The sequence below is a fragment of the Peromyscus maniculatus genome, chromosome 2 (assembly GCF_049852395.1).
Source record: "Peromyscus maniculatus bairdii isolate BWxNUB_F1_BW_parent chromosome 2, HU_Pman_BW_mat_3.1, whole genome shotgun sequence".
NCBI classification, from domain to species: domain Eukaryota; kingdom Metazoa; phylum Chordata; class Mammalia; order Rodentia; family Cricetidae; genus Peromyscus; species Peromyscus maniculatus.
Genome location: NC_134853.1, coordinates 138985442 through 139002249, shown reverse-complemented (window position 1 = coordinate 139002249; position 16808 = coordinate 138985442). Strand labels below are relative to the sequence as shown.

The 16808-nt window shown below is 43.0% G+C and overlaps 1 protein-coding gene across 6 annotated transcripts in view; it reads right to left on the bottom strand.

The window, feature by feature from the left end:
- Hivep3 (HIVEP zinc finger 3) overlaps nucleotides 1-16808 on the bottom strand; it is a 432983-nt gene that overhangs the window by 413026 nt on the left and 3149 nt on the right. For 2 of the 6 annotated variants that reach the window (XM_042271805.2, XM_016005817.3), the window contains exon 2: nucleotides 2609-2671. The exons of 1 other annotated variant lie outside the window; for it this stretch is intronic. The gene's annotated coding sequence lies outside the window, so the exon portion shown is untranslated. Of the gene's footprint in view, nucleotides 1-2608; nucleotides 15763-16808 lie in introns of those variants that run through there. 3 more of the 6 variants (XM_042271804.2, XM_076564953.1, XM_076564952.1) reach the window with 3 other exon arrangements.

Genomic DNA, 16808 nt, shown 5'->3' with positions numbered 1-16808 from the left:
CCCATCAGCTCGCGTTAGTGGTACCAACTTTAACAACATCCCTAGGCACTGATGAAGCTGGTGTTTCCAGGTGATTTCCAAAACTCACTCAAAATCATTAGGATTCATAATTTAAGTCTGGAAACTACCTAACCAACCCTTGAATTAAGGCCATTTGTCTCAAGTTCAATACATTAGAAAAGGGTTTTCTGTTGGTCTTAATTTGAGGCTCTTAGTTATTCAGCATCAACCAGCAGCATCCCTGGCTGGATTCCCATTCAGCCCTGCCAAAAAGGCCTTGTTTTTTCCTTTATGCTACTTGTACAAGTATGGCCAAGAAATGGGAAGAAATTACATATCTGTGACCACCAGGCCTGTGTGTCCCTGCAAAGGCCCATGCTGCTGCTGCTGCTGCTGCTGCTGCTGCTGCTGCTGCTGCTGCTGCTGCTGCTGCTGGAGACCCCACAAAGCAGCAAGGCTGGCAGAGAGTGATCTTGCCTCTATGGGTCTATGCTGTGGGGATCTCTAGAGGAAATCCCCAGAGCTCATGGCTAATCACAGGAAAGTCCAGCTAGTACCACCACCAAAGTGATGTATGAAGCCAAACCTGGATTTTCCTTGGAGCAGGGCACTTCTCAGGCCTGGAACTCAGGTATGCTTGGCACAGAGCCTTATTGATGCCTAGCTACCTGTGGTAGTTTGAATAGGAATTGTCCCCATGTATTTGAATGCTTGGCCCATAGGGAGTGACACTATCAGGAGGTGTGGACTTGTTAGAGTAGGTGTGGCCTTGATGGAGGAAGTTGTCACTGTGGAGGCAGGCATTAAGGTCTCATATATGCTCAGGCCACACCCAGTGTGACAGTTCTCTTCCTGTTGCCTGCAGATGAAGATGTAGAACGCTCAGCTCCTTCTCCATCACTATGTCTACCTGCATGCCACCATGCTTCTCGCCATGATGATAATGGACTAAACCTCTGAACTGTAAATCAGCCCCAGTTAAATGTTTTCCTTTATAAGAGTTGCTGTGGTCATGGTGTCTCTTCATAGCAATAGAAACCCTAAGACACCATCTCAGTCATTCAGTCTTCCCCTGACAGAGATGAATACTGTGCAACAGAACACTCCTCCTCCAGGCTCATCAACCCAAAGCAAAGTCTAAATCCAGGCCATTCCTTGGTAATGAATGTCATGGCTTCCGGCCTTTGCCTAAACACAGATGCCCTAGTTGCTCTGCTCTCTGACTTTTCAGACCTGCCAGGGATTTTCACAGTCACAGTCCATGAAGCAGTCTAGACACAAGGCATAGCCTGCCTCCTCAGAGGTCACAAAAAGCAGTGCATCCTCCTTCCCTCCAATGAGCTTCTCTCCTTATCAAGGACGTCATCATCCCATGGGAGGAGGTCAAGAGGTAACGAGGAGGCAGGCTCTTACTCAGCAGGCATCCTAACGTGTCTGTGCATTGAGTCCTTGGGTGTCCCCATAAGAGCCAGGCCCCAGGAATCTAATGCCAGGCATTGATTTCTGAATTCTGCTATGTCACTTGTCCCTGGGACAATGAGATGATGAACTCAGAATGCCCTAGCTGCCTGGAGGTGAGAAGGTACAATGAAAAGAAACGGGAGTGAAAATTCCCAGAGAACACTTGAAAACTGCATTGACTATATTCTCCATCTTCCCTAGCTCACCTCTGTGGCTATGGCTGCATGTGCTCCCTTTCATGTAGGTCTCTTTTGAACCCTTCCTATTCTAAAGTCCCTAAGAAAAACATCCAATAGAGACGCTGAATTGCTTGTTGCATGGAGACTGGAAGAAAGGGCAAAGGGGCTTTGGGCTAGCCATGCTGGGGTGAGACAGCTGTTCAAACAGGAAGTCACACAAGGTGCTGAGATGCAGAGGTGAGCCTCCATTTGTGCTTTTAAATACCTGTATTTGGATGTAGGGGGAGAGAGGGGGGGATTTCTGAAAACCCATTGGCTGAGTGAGTGAAAGTGTTTGTAGCACAAGGCTGACCACCTGAGTTCGAGCCCCAGAAGCTACACAAAATTGTCCTCTGACTTAAGCATTCATGCTGTGGCTCTTGCATGCCCCTCAACACACGCCATACATACACAGTGATAACAAATTTTAAAAAAATGTAAAGCCAGGCATGGTGGTACATGCCTACAGTCCCAATACTCAGGAGGTAGGCAAACCGCTGTGAACTCCAAGACAGCCTGGTGTCCATAGCCAGTTCCAGGCCAGCCAGGGCTACATAGTGATACCTTGGTTCTAAATAAGTAAATATTTAAAACTTAAATTGGGGTTTCCATGGGTTTTTTCCTCCATATGTTCTATGTTGTGTAAGTTATTTACAATGGAAAAGTATCTGTGTTCTGTATAAAAATGAAATGCAGGTATATGCAGATGAACAGGAGATGAAGTCAGGCAGGCAAGAAGCAAGAGAAAGGCAGGCCTTCATTAGGGATTCAGTCCTTATTGTGGAGTTGATAAAACACAAACAAAATTTAAGAGTCCTGGTTAGCGTCATCTGGTGATTAAATCAATGCTTATCTATTGAAAAAAAAAAACTTAGAAAGTCTAAAGACTACACGGTGAATATCAGTCAGATGAGGCCTGAGATACACACCTGTGATCCCAGAACATGGGAGGCAGAGGCAGGGTGATGGCAATGTGAATGACAGGCGTGAGACTGTAAATTAAACAAAGAAAGGAAATCATCAGTAATGACCGAAGAGATAGCTGGTGTTTCAGTTACTTTTTGTTGCTGTGATAAAACACCGTGACCAAACATGACTCATGGAAGTTAATTTTGCCTTAATGGTTCCAGGGAAAGAGTCCATAAGGGCAGAGAAGGCATTGCGGCAGGTGGCCTAAGCAGGAAGCTGAGAGGGCACATTTCCAGCTGTAAACACAAAGCAGAGAGGGTGAGGTAGACGGAGGTGGGATGATGAGCCCCCAACACCTCCCCCAGTGATGTACTTCCTCCAGAACCTCCCAAGACTGTGCTCCCCAACACCTCCCTCAGTGATGTACTTCCTCCAGAACCTCCCAAGACTGTGCTCCCCAACACCTCCCCCAACCAGGGACCAAGTGCCCAAGTGCTGAGTCTGTGGGGGACATGTCTCATGAAACCACCACAGACAGCCTGACATTTTGGTACAGTTTCTACTAGTTTTAATACAAAAAAATATGAAAATCTTTAATTATGTAAGATGATTTTTGTGGAAATAATTTTGTTTTGTTTTCACTTAATTTGCATTGGTTTTCTACTTATATCACTGTAAAAAATTGAACATGTAGATTAGAAAGTAGAATTTTTCATAATCTCACCATCGTCAATTGTTATGGGTATGTAGTATCCCAAATTTTCCTAATAAAATACATAATTCTTTAATTGGGATCATACTACATAAATGTTCACCTGAGCCTCTGAATTTATCAGTTAAGACAGATCAACTATCAACTTTCCACAAGCGACAGTTTAGACAGGATAGACCTAATCTAACAAATCTCACACAATATCACCCTTTTTTTTTTTCCAAGACAGGGTTTCTTTTTATAGCCCTGGCTGTCCTGGAACTTGTTCGGTAGACCAGGCTGGCCTGGAACTCAGAGATTTGCCTGCCTCTGCCTCCCAAGTGCTGGGATTAAAGGCATGCAACACCACTGTCCAACTTACAATATCATCTATTTCAATGCCCCACAAATGCTTTAATGGATATCTTGATATACATAAGTGAAAATATATGAACACATGTGTGTTTGTGTATATAGATATGTGTGCAAATATTTCCTGAAATAAAATTAGTTGAAATTTAGGATTATTAAGTCAAACTGAATGCATATTTAAATTTCTAAAGGGTGTTGCCAAGCTCTGGCAAATGGTATAGAAACAGAAATTTCCAGCAACATTATTGTTTGGATCTTGAATATCTTCCAAAGATCCATGCATTTATAGTCTGGGTTCCCCAACTACCACTAATGAAAGACAGTGGACCACTAGAAAGTGAGGTCTAGTGAAAGGTCCCTGGAAGTCACTGAGCATGAGCCCCACCCCCTCTGTCTTTCTCTCTGCTTCCTAGCCATGAAATGAGCAGTTTGCTCTGTCACATACTCCTATCATAATAAGCTACCTCACCACAGGCCCACAGCAACAGAACAAAATAATCATGGACCAGAACCTTCAAAACTGTGAGCCAATAAGCCTTTCCTCTTCACAGGCTTGGGTACTCCTTATAGTAACAGAAAGCTGAGCAGTACAAATGGGGCCTTAGAATACCCTTCTGCCAAAACAAAACAACGTAAGAGAAGAAGGTTTTATTTTTTAGGGGTGTGAGCCATCATGGTGACTGAGACAGGAGCATGAGGCAGCTGATCACATTGTCTCTGCGGTCAAGAAGCAGACAGTGGACAGGAAGTAGGGCTGGGCTGTGTAGCCCCGAGACCCACCTCCAGTGAATCACTTGTTCCAGCAAAGCTCCATATCATAAAGGTTCTGAAGCCTTCCAAAACATCCGCACATGAGCCTGTGGAGGACATTTCACATTCAAAACCCAACATTCTAACCCTGACCACCACAGAGCCACAGCCATCCCATAATACAGCATGCATCCAATTCAAATATTTAAGTCCACAAAGTCTTTTACAGTCCCAATACTATTCAAAAGTCCAGATTGGTTGATCATAGCATCAGCCCCATTCCTTGGTACTTGTATTGAATATATTTCTTGTTGCTGTGACAAAATACTTAACAGGAAGCAATTTAAGGTCAGAAAGATTTATTTTGGCTTACAGTCTGAGGGATACAGTCTGTCATGGAGAGGAAGGCAAGACAGCAGGAGGATGGAGCAGCTGATTACAGAGGATGGACAGGGAGTTGGCCTCCAGGCCCCCTCTAGTGGTAACTCACTTCTTCAGGGCTCCACATCCTAAAGCTCCTCCCTAGGTAGCACCACCAGCCAGGGACTGATTGTTCAAACCTATCAGCCTATGATGGACATCTCACATATAAACCACAGCACTGGGTATCATCAATCTTCTAATATATGACGAACCAACTGGCAGTATATAACATATGAGCATTTTACTGATTTTTTTCAGGCTGACATTTAGGTTGGTTTTATTACTTATTTTAATTTTGCTTTTCAAAGAAAACATTAATTGTATACAGCCTAATTCATAGTTCCAATATTACAAAATATTCACCAATTTAATTGAAAACCTTTCATTTTATATTTAAATGTGAAATATTTCTGTAACTTACTTTGGTTTAAGAACTGAAGAACCTGTACTTTAAAATAAAATTGTTGAGTCAAAAATAAAAAGCATTTACAGAAAGAGCACAAAACATAAACATACAACAGATGAACTTTCACACACTATCCAGATCAAGCAAGAGACCATGCCCCATGCCCTACAGGTTCCATTAATTTCTCTTTGCCACCATTACTTCCCCAGATGACCCTGGTCTAGATCAGCACAGCTCAGTGGTTCTTTAGATATCTGGCAGGAATTGAATCAGGACAACAAAGTATGACAGTCTAACTGTCCCGTGTTCTTGGCAACACTTGGTATTGTCTGACTTTTTAATTACCCATCTGGCGGGCATGTAGACAGAGATATTTACAATAGTAAATTTAATTTTCATTTATCTGAAAACTGGTACAATAAAGTAACTTTTATTTTTAGTGAATTTATTGGACATTTGGACACCCCTTGTATGAAAAGTTTGTTCAAGGTATTTGTCTGTACTCCTGAGTTACTTAATGTTTGTTGATTCTTGGAACATCTTTATATGTTCTCTTACTCTATGTGTCCTGTCTTTTCACTTTTTATAGTGTATTTTGTTGATCAGAGATTTTATCTTATGTTTTCTTTTATAATCAGTGTGTGTATGTCTGTATGTGTGTGTATATGTATATGTATGTGTATATTTGTATGTATGTGTGTATATGTGTGTGTATGTGTGTGTCTATGTGTAGGTATGTGTATGTGTGGGGGGTGTTGTGTTTGGGAGTGTATGTGTATGTGGGTGTATGTGTCCGTGTGTCTTATTTAAGATATGTTTGCCTAAAATTATACAAAAAAAACCTTACTTCCAAAAAAACTTATTTTTACCATTGTTTGTAAGTCTACAATGCAATTAGAATTGATTTTTGTGAATAGTTTGAGGGAGATGTGCCATATGAATATTAAATTAAGCTAGCATTATTTGTTTTAAATGCATACTTTCTCTAGCACATTTCAGTGTTACATTTATTATGAATTAAGTGATTACATAAAGATCTCTGCTAATTTTGTTTCATTTGTATAAATGAAATGAGACCCAGACCCCACAATGTACCTCTTCAACACAAAATAATTATTTTTTTTTCACTAAAGGAAACAAAGAAGCAATAAACAATGGGAAAATTTCATCGATTCCCCTACTTGCCCTCAGAAGCCTAAAACCCCGTCCTGTCCTTTTGTTTCTCTATGAATACATTGTTCTTGTCGATGAAGCCACCTATGCAAGCCAGTTTGCAAGTCACCACTCTGAGTCGCTCTTTATTGAGGCTCTCCTGTGTGAAATGTATAACATGCACTATAAACTTGAGTCCTTTTCTCTTGTTAATCTGGGTTTTGTTAGAGAGAGATCCATCCTAACAGAGAGGCGAGGACCAGCTGTATGCTCTTCAGCAGGGCATGTGTTTACACAGTCGTGAGCACTGCACTGGCCTCATTACAATACTTTATAATCAACCCCAGTGCCTGGGAGTATGGTGCTCCCAGCTTTCTTCTTATTCTCCATCCTCATCTCAGCCTTCTCTGTATGCAGATTTTACTGTCACTCAATCTATGAACATGGTATACCTGTCTACTCAAAATTTCTTATATTACTCTCATTATAGAGTAATAGAAATCTCAGCATAGAGATCTTGCCCATCTTTACAGCACTTGTTGCCATTAATTTGATGGGAGTTTTTTAGGCTCCTGTAAATGGTATGTTTTAAATTTCATTTTATATTTGTCAGTATTATGTGTGACTGTACAGCTGGTTCTTTTAAAGATTTATTTTTATTTTATGTGTACATAAAATAAAATGTTTTGCCTGCATGTATGTTTGTGTACCACATGCATGCAGTGCCTGCACAGGCCAGAAAAGGGTGCTGGGTCCCCTGGAACTAGAGTTACAGTTGAGCCACCATGCAGGTGCTTAAAGTCAAACCCGGGTCCTCTAGAAGAGCAGCCAGTGCTCTTAACTGCTGAGCCATCTCTGCAGCCCCTGTACAGTTAGTTACTTGCTATAATTGTTTTACTTTGTTTTTGAGAAAGGGTCTCACTATGCTGCCCCAACTGGCCTTAAAATCTCAAGCTCAAGTGGCCTTCCTGCTCCAGCCTCTTGAGCAGCTGGGACTATAAGCATGTGCCACTGAGGCTGGCAAAGTACAAAGGACTGACCTTAAATCCAGCAACTTCGCTAAACTTGCATTAATTTCAATAATTTATATATAGATTCTTTTAGATTTTCTGTGTATACAATCACCTTGTGCCTCTGTAATGAGTTTTCCAATCCCTGAACCTTTACTTCTTATCTGGTCTTGGGATAGTGACTAAGATTTCAATTGCAATGTTCAATAGAAATGGAGCTATCAGACATCTCAGAATGAAGAATTTTCAATATTTCAAATTATCACCATTGACAGGATGCTTATTTTAGGTACCCATTATCAGATTAAGATTCCTTAGTTCAGACAAAATCATGAATAATATTGAATTTCATCAAATCTTTTTATATCTACTAAGACAATGGTATTTTTCTACTGTATTCTATTACTAGAGGAAATTACCTTGATTTGTTTTCAAGTGTTAAACTTCTCCTGAATTCCTGAAACTCACCCCCTTGGTTATGATTTACTGGCCACTTATATGCTGCTGAATTCATTTGGTTATATTTTAAGATTTATAAATATAGGCCCATGAAAATTTGATCTTCAATTTTCTTTTCTTAAAAAAGATTGTGTGTGTGTGTGTGTGTGTGTGTGTGTGTGTGTGTGTGTGTGAAGGTACCTGAAGAGTACAGAAGAGGGACCCTCTGGAGCTGTGAGATGCCCGGTGTAGAACTGAACTCAGGTCCTCTGTAAGAGCAGCAAGCACTCTTAACCACTGAGCCATCTCACTGACCCCCTTCAACTTCCTTTTACTGTAATGTTCTTGCCAGATTTTGGAGTGGGGTTTGTTCATTTGTTTGAGAGAAGGGGCAGGGAAATGCTCCTTCTCCTTTGCCTCTCGGGAAGAGTACTCAAGATTGATGTCAGTCTGTCTTCCCAATGCCTGATGACCTCACCGGGAGAGCACCTGCAGTCTGTCTGCATATTTGTCTATCTGAGGTTTGCTGGGAAGATCTTTAACAACGAAATCAATTCTTTAATATTGCTGTTCATTCTTTCTACTTCTTCATGTTTGGGTTTTGGCATAATAGGTTTTTAAAAAAATTAGTTTATACTTCATCTAAATTGTCAATTGTCAAATGTGTCAGCCCCAAACTCATCTTGTAATTAAGGGTACATCTCTAAGTCCATCCACTTTCTTCAGAACCACTCATTGGATAATAAATCTCTTCTAAAATTATATAATTATCTCAGTCATTCAAAAATGCAGTGGCTCAAACTACAATCCAAGCAATATTCCAGTGGTACTGAGTTAAAGAAGACAGTGTTCTTGCTTCATGGAGCTTCCATTGAGTAAGGAGAATCAACAAAGCAGTGCCAAGTGCTGTGAAGGATGAAGCAGGGCAGGCTGGAGAGTGTGAAAGAAGAAAAGGGAGGCTGGGCATAGAATAGTGGAGAAGGCCACTTGAGGAAGTCTAATCTGATCAGAGACTTGAGTGACATAAATCACAAGAAGACAGAAGGAGGAAGTGCACAGTCCCCAGGGCAGAGACAGACCCGCATTCTAAGAAAAGCAAAGGCAGCGGTGGGGTGGCGGTACAAAGCAGAGAAGAGAGTAGAAGACAACTTGGAATCCAGGCAGGGTCAGAGTGTATGGGGTCTTGAAACTACATAAGCGATTATTACATGTTAGGGGAACACTGCTGTTTAAAAAAAAAAAAACAAGCACATTCATTTTGACTTGATACATGTTTTTAAATACTACTTTAACATAAATGTAGAATCAATTGTTTGAGGACTTGTAGAGGTCAGTTAGGGAGCTGTAGCAATAGTCCAAGCCAGCATTGGTGCTGCTTGGGTTGTGCTGAGAATGGTAAAGAGAAGAGGTCAGAAACAGGACCGGCTATTGTCTAAATGTGGGGGTACAGGGGAGCGAAGACTCAAGGCTGACTCTCAGGTCAGGGGCCTGAACAGCTAGGTAGATGGTGGTGGTGTTTATGAGCCTGAGATCTTGAAACCAAAAGAAGCAGGTCTCAGATAGTGGAGGTTTAGAACTGGGGGTTTGGTAGAGAACATGCTACATTTCAGATCGTCCTAGACATCCCGGTGGGAATCTTACTAGGCAGCCTAACTGATGGGTCTGAATATTGGAAGAATAATGAACATTAAAGACACAAATTTAGGAGTCATGTTTAAGGAGATAGTCCACAGCACAGACTGGGTACATTCACTTGGAATGAATAAGATATCCAAGATGCAATTCTTGGGATGGCTCAATTTTAGAAGCTGGTTAGAAATCCAGAGCAAAGCCTGGGGGAGCATCTAAAAAGATGGAATGCCCATGTCTATATCAGTCTTTGAATTCTTAGTTCTCCCAATATTTTTGTCTATTCTTGCATCACTTTTGATTCTTTATTTCTAAATGACATGAAAGAAAAACCAGATGTGACCCAAATGATGTCATCTGGATGCAGTTTCTTCTGTGGTGTGTTCTTTACCCTTGGTCCAAATGACAGTGGTGGGTCCTTCAGTCAGGAGAACAATGGTTCCTGCTGGGCAGAAACGCACCAACACCCAGTAGAATCCTGAGCCAACACCACCTGGGTTTAGCTACCTTACCTGAGGATACAGTGTTCAAAATTAGGCAGGCATTAATCTTCACACCACTACTGTTCTTTGCCAGCTTTTTCCCAGATATCTGCTCATATTTATTCTTCCTAAAAATATTTATTTTTAAATATGTGCATATGTATATGACTATGTGGGGGCTTGTGCACATGAGTGCATGCCTGTGGAGACTAAATGAGGGTGTAAGACTCCCTGGAGCTGGAGTTATAGGCAGCTGCAAGCCCCACCTCCACTATGGGTACTGGAAGGCAAACTTGGGTCCTCTGAAAGAGCAGTATGCACTCTTAACCATGGAGCCGTCTCTCCTGACCTTCATGTTTATCCTTAAAGATTCCACTAATCTGTCTCCTCTCACTCTGGCCATACTGCCTGTATACCTAACACCTTCCTCTCCTACAAACCATACTTACTCCTTGTGCCTCACCTGGAATGCTTTCTTCCTCTTTCTCCTCCTATCCATGAAGTTACCCTCCTTGAACATCCCATCAAATCTGTCCCTGACAGTTTTCCAATGACGTTTTGAAGTGCGACCCTGTGCTCGTGTGTATGCTACACAAAAAGTATTTTCAAACAGTCCATAATGCTTCCTATTTGTCACCATCTCCTGGGTAAACCAGAAATCCCTCTGTGGTGACACCTGTGTCCCCTATTTCTATTCAGTCCTCTCAGAACCTACTGCATCCTAAGGCCCTTCCCTGCTGTGTTTCACTCATTTACAAGTCTACAGAGTTTAGGCTGTAAAGTATAAAATTTCTTTTTTCCACTTCATTGTTCATCTACATCAACACTAGCCCACATATTTAGCCCCTTTAAAAACCCTTAGCATCTGTGTCTGGAGTCTCAGTAAGGTTGCCTTCAGCGCCATGGTGGGAAATGTTCCCATCTTTCTTGAAAGTGTCTTCTCTGCACATAGATTTCTACCTTGTCAACTATTTAAGTTGCAGATATCGCTCCACTGTGTTGTAGGCTCCATGTATGTAAAACACTAATTCTATTATTTTGAACAGAGCAGCAATAAACATGCCTGAGTTGGCATCCTATGGTAGGACACAGAGTCCTTTGTGTGTATTTCAAGAATGGCATAGCTGGGTCATATGGTAGTTTTATTTTCAGATTTTTTTTAAAGAGCCTCCATACAAGTTTCCATAGTGGCTACATCATTAACACCAGAGGTTCTCAACCTTCCTAATGCTGCAATTCTTCAATACAGCCCCTCATGTTGTGGTGACACCCAGCCATAAAAGTATTTCATTGCTACTTTATAACTGTAATTTTGCTACTGTTATGAATCATAATAGAAATATCTGTTTTCCAATGGTCTTAGGTGACTCCTGTGAGAAGGTCATTTGACACCCTCCCCAGGGGTTGCAACCCACAGTTTGAGAACCACTGATTCACACTCTCACAGACAGTAAGGGTTCCCCTTTCTCCCACATCCTCACCAACATTTGCTGATACATTTGCTTGATGGCAACCATTCTAACTGGGGTGAGAAGGAAATTCAAAGTAGTATTAATTTACATTTAACCGATGCCTACAGATGTTAAAATATTTTAAAAAGTATTTCTTGGCCATTTGTATTTCTTCTTCAGAGAACTCTTTTCAATGCTTTGGCCTATTTATTGATTCCAAGCCACTTTCAACTGCTCCCCATTTGCTGAAGGCAAAAACGTAAGTCCAAGTTATTCTTTTTCTATATATTTATAAGACATAAAGAAGCTGTGGATCTACTTCTTTTTATCCTCTCATTATATATGAGATTTTTGTATGTCTTATTACTTCTGATTATATAGCTCAGTAACCCCAGAAAGTTCAAAAAAAAAAGAAGAAGAAGAAGAAGAAGAAGAAGAAGAAGAAGAAGAAGAAGAAGAGAAGCTATCTTCCTTAAGAGGACATTGACCATTCATTCTTCCAGGTATCTAGGTTTCTATCCAGTTGGAGAAGTTAAAACCACCTTGAAGTCTGTGGAAAAGCTGCCCAGTGACCCCAAGGTACCTTCTTGTCTCTCCACTGCTCCCCTCATTATCAAGGCAATCTTCTCATCTGTCCCTAGGGAATGGGGCGACATGGTTTCAGCTCCTGGTTCACCTTTGTCCTCAGGAGTTCCACTCAAATGCAGCTGGTATCTGAGTGAGTCTCTCAACCTTAGGCAAGCCATGTCCTTTAACTCCTGAGTCCATTATCCTTCAGGACTGGCAGAACCAAAGTCTGTGTGCAGATCTACATGGTTCTGAGGGCAAAAGTAACATGAGTGTGCTCACACACACCCAACATCTAGGTTCCCACTCTACCACGGGCTTCGGCCTAGCTGCTCTTTTTCACCTTGCCGGCTTGCTGGTGTTCCCTTCAAAAAAAATTTTTTAATTTTTTTATTTTAATGATGCATGCAGCATTTTAATGTTTTCATTGGAGCTTTGATTCAAACAGCCCAGCCTACCTCTGTCAGAAATGCACGTTGCCTATTTGTGTTCTTCACTGTTACTGAACGAGTTGTTCTCCCACCCAGCCATGGTGTTAGGATGAGGTCCCTCCTGGCACGTGAATGCCCAGGACACTTCCAAAAGAGCTGCTTCAGAGCCCCAAGGCTCTCCTCTTCCCTCTACCACGAACACAGTACTTCCTACAAACTTCGTGGCTTGTCTCTGTCACTCTTTATGCAGCCTCTCTTTTGTTCTCTGGACCAAATTATACCCAAGAGGGTTTCTTCCTCAAACTATACGTATCCTCAGTTCTCGGTGTTGCAAGCAATGGGATAAAGCTTTTCATGTCAGGATAGACTCTCTGCCTCAACAAATACAACTTTCCTGGACTCTCTCAGATCAAGTGCTGCTGAGGTCAGGTGCCATCTCTGCACTCTACACTCCCACTCAAGTACAAAACAAGCCTCTAATAGATCGCTGCCCCTGGCGGAGAGAGTGCCTCACTTCTGTCAGGGTGTCCTCCCTCAGACACCTTGAGAGTCCTGGCATGTAGTCTAAATAGGTGAAGAGGGCCCAAAGGAAAATAACACCACTTGGGAGACCTCCCTACACCCAAAGACAGCAGCCACTAAGTGATGCTATAAAGGATTTTGGGCCTGGTGCTCCGAGAAAGGCCAAAGGCTCCCACTTTCACATTTTATGTGATAACAACTAATCCAATTTTGTAGTTAAGAAAAACTATATCCACTAAATAAAACACACCTGCAGATAGAACCTGACTCAGGGATACCCCCATGCAACCTCTGTTCTATATAGTCAGCTCTAAAATAGGACACAGGTAATTTACCACACTCAAATCAATGTTTCCCAGGGGTCTCAGTGTAAAGATTTCACTACTTCAGTAACCATAACTCTCAGTCTCCCTTCATAGCACTTGCCTCCATCTTCCCCAGCAACCTGTCCGTCTCCCGTCAACTTGAGCTGTGACAGAGAGATGGGCTGAGTGGAAATCACCTGGGCTTTATAGTCAAAGCATCCAGTGCTGCCCTCTGAGCCTTCTCAAACCCTCCTTGGTTTGCCCATCTATAAAATGGGAATGCTGATTCCCTCCTAGAAGACATCTAAAGGATAGAGTCAGTGTAAGTAATGAGGTTGGCATGTGACCCTGGCACAGACTAGACACTAAAAACTAAGCAGACAACGAGCCACTTTCCCCCCAGAAAGACATGAAAAGCTAACAACCACACTACACAGAGTGTTCATGGCAAGCTAATGCCACCTGGACCCTCTGCGGAATAAGGAGAGGGTAAATGCATTCAGTAAACAGAGAATGAATGAGAAACACAGCTCTGCAGGGACCCAGGTCTCCATGCCAATACAGCTCATGAACTTGGTCTAGGAGGTCAAGGTATGTAGAAACCCATGCTAATTAAAATTCATAGACATTAATTAAATGATTATTCAAGAACTCTCTCAACTCTTGAAGCCATTTATACATGTAGATTACAACACAACATTGGGTCAAGTAAAGGCATGCCCAGGCCGTGATGGCCTAAACCAATGGCTCTGCAGGCTAGGGATCGCTGCTGGGAAAAGCAAGCGTGGCTGCAAAGTGAATTGCAGGGCTGGCTGTCACTGTGCATGGTAAGCTACCGAGGCTGCAGAAGGAGGCCATCCTCCGCTGCCAGATGCAGGGATGGAGCGACTGCCACAAAGGTCCTCTCAGACTGTGACGTGCCTGCCTCTCTAGCTTAAGCCTCTAGAGAGGTGCTGCTCCAGGGGAAGCCAGCCATCAGATGGGAGCCCGAGGCTATCCTGACCACTCAGCACTCTCCACTCATGCACACCTCGAGTGAAACAGGAAGGAGACCGTATCTATGCTGTCTCTAGAAACACAAGCCTCTGTGGCTAGATCCTTACGTGGGATTCTGCCAGGAGAGCATTCCAGGTAAGCTTCTCTAGCCAGGGGTTTCAAAAGAAATGAACTGTCTCCGACAGCTTGTACTCACGCACCAAGAAGAGCTAAGCTCCACCCCACACCCCCATGCCTAATTCACCTGGCTATGCCTATTGCAGGCAGGCTCTGGTGGCTCCTCTAACTGTGGCGTGTCCATCACTGGTTTTCCTCTGGGGAGACTGAAGAATCTAAAACTACTTATCTCCTTGACTGCCCAAGCAGGGGACGAGCAGCTTTTTACTCTGTGTCTATGTTTAAAGGGGGGAGTAAATAGTCTAAGGATGTGGCTTAATGGAGAGTATGTGTGAGGCCTATGGTTTGATCCCCAACACCAGGAAAGTGGGGGGTGGGCAGTCAGAGATGGTATAGAGGTCACAATTAGCCAGAAAGTGACAGTCACTGAGGATAAACAATATATAGATAGGATTTACACTGTTCTCAATGTCTTTACTTGTTTCACATTTTCTGTAATTAAAAAGGAATGTGAAAGGGAAGTGGTGAGGGGACAAACACAACCTGAAAACAAAATAATGCTGTTGGCTGTCTTCTCGGGACAATCCGGAAAGTGCGCGGGCCTTCAGCTCCATAGCCTTCTAGAAGATCATGCACTGCCAGAGCAGAGATTGGATCTTCTAAGCACCACACTCAATGTCCTCAACAAGACAACCTTTGAAAAATTCCCTAGAACTTTAAAAGATCATTCTGGTAGGACCCAGCTGCCCTTCTCAGCATATAAACCCGTCTGCCTCCACAAATCATCTTTCCAGCCTCTCGCCACTACAAGGGCCTCCACTTCCTGTTCCAAACTACTGAGTTGAGCAATCAAGCTATTGAGAGAGCTCCCTGGTGGCAGACAGCAGCTTGCTTAGCTGGGTCTCCTTCTGGATGTCAGATGTAACGCCCCAGGGACAGAAAAGAACACTTTGTTTTCTTCCCCTTCCTCTTCCCTTAACCTCAACCTGCTCCTGATGAGAATTTGCATAATCACATATCATGAAGTTCTCTACCTTTAAGACTATGACATGTTGGGCTGCGTGGTTCTTTGTGGTGGGAAAAAACATGATGCTGTGTGTCCTAGAGTGTTGAGCAGCATCTCTGGTCTCTACCCACTAACTTCCAAGACGCATATAGACCATCCCTAGCTGTAACGACCAACCATGTCTCTGGGTATTGCCAAATGGGTGGGTGGGGAGGGGGCAAAATCAGAAGTTGTTGAGAAACATCAGCCTAACAGAGAGTAAAAAAGCAAGACCAGCTGGGTGGCGGTGGCACACACCTTTAATCCCAGCACTCGGGAGGCAGAGCCAGGTGGATCTCTGTGAGTTCGAGGCCAGCCTGGTCTACAGAGTGAGACCAGAACAGGCACTAAAACTACAAAGAGAAACCCTGTCTCAGAAAAAAAAAAAAAAAAAAAAACCAAAGTCTTTGAGCAGAGAGAGAGAGGAAGGAGAGAGTGTGGGAGCAGGGGAGAGAAAGGGAGATTTATACAGTTGTTCCCACATAATTAGACAATATATTTCAACCTATGAATTTATAAATAAGAAGATTTTTAAAATGCTGCATTCTAAGCCAGAAATATGTAAAGTACCAAGAGAAAAGTGAACTCAGCATTGCCAACTGTATCCTCTCTGTCTTTGCGGTTTCCTGTGCAAATCTCATTTGCTCCCCCACATTATCCTGTTTTCCAGTCAGTGTGGTCATCCAAACATCTCACCCAGCCTCTCAGAGCACCACACAATCTGAGTTTCAGCTGGAAAGACAAGCTCCCCAGCGGCTTTCCCAGCACACCCCATGACGCACACCGTCTCTCCAGCACAGGTTTAAGAGGGTCGCTGGAGGACAGAGTCCCCCATAAGAACATTCTCCAACCAAATCAGAGAATCGCCAATGTGTTCTAATGGTTCCACTTCAAAACCCCGACTCCTTCTCTGGGCAATAACATCAAAATGATAGCCTTTTACACCCCAGACTCTTCACGCCTACTTCCTCCATCATTAAACTAGGAATGAGACCACTGCTCTGGTTCAGGGCCTACCCTCTGCCACCTCCACACTTCAGAGGCTAGCATAACCAGTCAACACTTGGCTTAGCCAAGAAGTACAACAGCCAGCCAGCATCCGAGACAGCAGCCCCCACGGGGGATACCAAGGTTTCTTCACTGCACAGAGGGAGTTTCCCACTCAAGCTAAATGGTACCCTCCCTTCATGTGAAGAAAGAAAACCTATTTTCTGTAGAGACTTTTCATTAGCCTCATTCCATCCATGTAGCTTTGGGGATACACAGGCAAAATGGCTTCTTGGACTTGTCAACTCCGCGAGCGGCTCTGGCAAGCCTCTATCCTCTTGTATTCCTAGGAGATCCGACTGTCTGATGTTATGGCAGGCAGTTGCCATGTGCATGAATTCTCATCTGGGGTCTATTTCTTCCTGGATCCATCCTATGCCACCGCC